We start from the raw sequence: 3,712 nt of genomic DNA, 5'->3' as shown, positions 1-3,712 counted from the left end.
TCATTTGCTTTTCTCTCTTAGGCATGGATCCCTCAGGTTTGCCCCTTGATACCTCCAAACAATTTGATATCGTGAGAAAATACTGGAGATAAAATGTTGGGTGAAGAAGAGCAAATGTGGGAAGACTTGGTCAAGTAGAAAATGAAATCTAGAAAAATGAAGATGCCTAATGAGGTTGGGCCACTTAGATCTCATTTTGATGTCCAATGGAAACCAAAAAAATAAATGCAAAGACTAGGATATGGTTTACTTAAACCAAGCAAAATACAAGGCAGCCATATTTCCTGGTGTCTTTGTTCCTTGTGTTTTTTCAGACTTGAAGGGCGGGAGGAGAATGCTTGGAGCAGGGCTTCTTGTCTGTTCTGGGATAATACTGCCATCGTGCGGAAATAGTTTGATCAGGCCCAAGCTGTGATCTATCCTTCCTTCAGAGGAACAGTGGAGGTAGCTCAGGCCAATGCAAGCCTAACACACCTGAGCCCAAGCCTGGCATGCTGTTTGTTGCCTGGCAGGAATAGGAACCGAGTCAGGTTTCGGCTTAGTGTCTAATCAGTGAGGGGCCAGGACCCAGGGGCCCTCCAGTTTCTGCCAGGAAGTCCAAGCACAGGAAGGAGGGAGGCGGGGCCTCAGTTTCCTAACAGTGTGGATGGGACTTAGAGCCAAGTGCAGAAAAGGGAGGCATTATTAGTCTTGTGAATCTGCCCTTTGGGTGTTGTGGGGCCTGGGCCCATTGTGAAAGGAGTGACAGAGGGCAGTGGACTGGCCAGTGCCAAGTACCCTAAAGAGCCCGAGTCATTGATGAAGTTGAATCTACCCAAAAGCCTATAGTAAAGCCAGGAAAACCCATGGACAAATGAGCATGGCAGGCTACAGTTCATGGGGTTGCAAAGAGTCAGACAGAACTGAGCAACTGAGCACAAAAGCACACACACACCATAACTTGGAGTAAGAAGGACTTATTTGGAAGAAATGGGAATAGACCGACTTGCTGGTGTGAGCCAGAGGCTTCTTCTAGGAGACTGTAAATTTCTCAAGTGATGAGAATTCACAAACCTTCAAAGGTCAAATAGAAACAGTTGATCACAAATGCCACTTTCCTGCGGCATCCACCATTACCAACATGATAAATACATTCAAATATTATGTATGATTAATCACAAAAGCTGGTACCATTTAAGTAAATACAGGCCCATCAATCAGTGTGTGTGTGTTAGATGCTCATTCGTGTCTGACTCTTTGAGACTCCATGGACATAGCCCACCAGGCTCCTCTCTCCATGGAATCCTCTAGGTGAGAATACTGGAGAGTATTGCCATTCCCTTCTCCAGGGGATCTTCCTGACCCAGTAATGGAACCCAGGTCTCATGCATTGCAAGCAGATTCTTTACCTTCTGAGCCACCAGGGAAGCCCATCAATATCTGATCAAAGGAGTGTTCAAAACATTCAAACACATACATACATAGATGATCATAGAAAATCTTTGCTCAATTCCATCCTGGTAATGAAATAGGTAGAATTAAGTGCCATGGATATTTCCCACAATTTTAGATAATTTGAAATTTCCAATAGTATTATTATTTATGTGGTAACTAATAATACTTTACTTGCTAAATCTTATAATACTTTTTAAATTGTTGTTCAAATCCTAAGGATATTTTAAGCATCTGGCAAAGAAATACAAAATTTGACAATTATAAAGGAGTAAATGTAGGATATTCATTACTGGCCAAAGCTCAGTAAAATCTCACTATCTAAATTTATTACAGTCCAGTTGTTATTCTATTTATAATTTTAAAGGCTGTAGCAGGTGTGTATGAACGTCTTGTTTCTTAAGGATTTCAAATGACAATGTTTATGTGGAATTTCCTTACAGCTGGAGATTTGTCCTATGAGTTTCCTAGGTCTTATATAGAGAGGCTACTTAAATGTCATTAAGTACAGATGACTGGATTTGTGTCAAGTAATGATTTATTAAAACCCTTGTCTATAACAGCAAAATATTTAGTCATTTCATTATGTGGATAGTGCTGTGTCATTTTTAGAGAATATGATGTTATACAGAATGCTATCAAAACTAAGCCTTGTTTGTCACTATACATGGGCAAAATTGAAAGTACACCCACAAAAAAAATCACCTTAGAAGTGAAGACACCATTAGTTGTTTTCTCCAAATATAAACATAAACCCAATGTTAATATTGGCTTTGTACAATATATAAATGTATGTTTGGTTCAAACTTACCACATCGCTTCAGTTCAGTTCAGTCGGACAGTCATGTCCAACTCTTTGCAACCCTATGGACTGCAGCACGCCAGGCTTTCCTGTTCATCACCAACTCCTGGAGATTGCTCAAATTCATGTCCATCAAGTTGGTGAGGCCACCCAACCATCTCATCCTCTGTCATCCCCTTCTCTTCCCACCATCAATCTTTCCCAGTATCAGGGTCTTTTCAAATGAGTCAGTTCTTCGCATCAGGTGACCAAAATATTGGAGTTTCATCTTCAACATCAAGTCCTTCCAATGAATATTCAGGACTGATTTCCTTTAGGATTGACTAGTTTGATCTCCGTGCAGTCCAAGGGACTCTCAAGAGTCTTTCCAACACCACAGCTCAAAAACATCAATGCTTTGACACTCAGCTTTCTTTATATTCCTACTCTCACATTGATACACGTCTACTACAAAAACCATAGCTTTGACTAGATGGACCTTTGTTGGCAAAGTAATGTCTCTGCTTTTTAATATGCTATCTAGGTTGGTCATAGCTTTTCTTCCAAGGAGCAAGCGTCTTTTAATTTCATGGCTGCAGTCGCCATCTGCAGTGATTTTGGAGTCCCCCAAAATAAAGTAGTTTAGAAGTAGAGTAAAACCACATAGCTTAGAAGTAGGTAAAACATGATCCTCAATGTGCAGCAGTTTGCTTTCCATCTTAAATCACAGGAAGGAAATAATGCCATCCTGCCTGGCAGGCTGCAGTCCATAAGGTCGCACAGAGTCTGACATGACTGAAGAGACTTGGCACACACCAACCCCAAAGCCATGTCTTTGCCCACCCTGCAAGAACTGAGATAACAGCAGGGGCAGGTCAGGACAAAGGTATTGACCCTGGGCTTTACAGGGAACCTGCAAAGACACAGAAGTTCCCAGCTGGTGGGTGGGTTCGGAGAATGTAGGCCTTCCACTACATTCATGATTTGCATCCACTTGACCATCTGCAGGCTCCTAGAAAATGTTCTGACTCAAGCCAGCAAATCAGTGTATTCCCATTCCTTCCATACAGGTACTTCTTGCTCCAGGCCATGGTACTTTATTTAGACTTCTGGTCACCCTCAACTTTGTCAATGACATCAGCTATTTAAGGTACTTGGCATTAGCCAGTCCACTGAGCTCTCATTCCTGTCACAGTGGGCCCAGGCCCTACAAAGGGCAGATTCACAAGACAAATGCCCCCATTTTCAGTGCTTGGCTCTAAGGCCCACCACAGTGTTAGGAAACTGAGGCCCCGCCTCCCTCCTTCAGGTGGCTGGACTTCCTGGCAGCAGCTGGAGGGCTCCTGGGCCCTGAGCCCTCACTGATCAGATACTAAGCCCAGAGCCTGACTGTCCACTGGCAGGCCAGATCACACAGAAAACGGTAGCGAGGCCAGGCTTGAGTTCCGGTTCTGGTTCTGTTGTTCCTAAGTTGGTCTGACCAGCCTCCACTGCTAGGCC

This window comes from Bubalus bubalis, chromosome X (assembly GCF_019923935.1).
Source record: "Bubalus bubalis isolate 160015118507 breed Murrah chromosome X, NDDB_SH_1, whole genome shotgun sequence".
Taxonomy (NCBI): domain Eukaryota; kingdom Metazoa; phylum Chordata; class Mammalia; order Artiodactyla; family Bovidae; genus Bubalus; species Bubalus bubalis.
Note: the sequence above shows the minus strand (reverse complement) of the source record.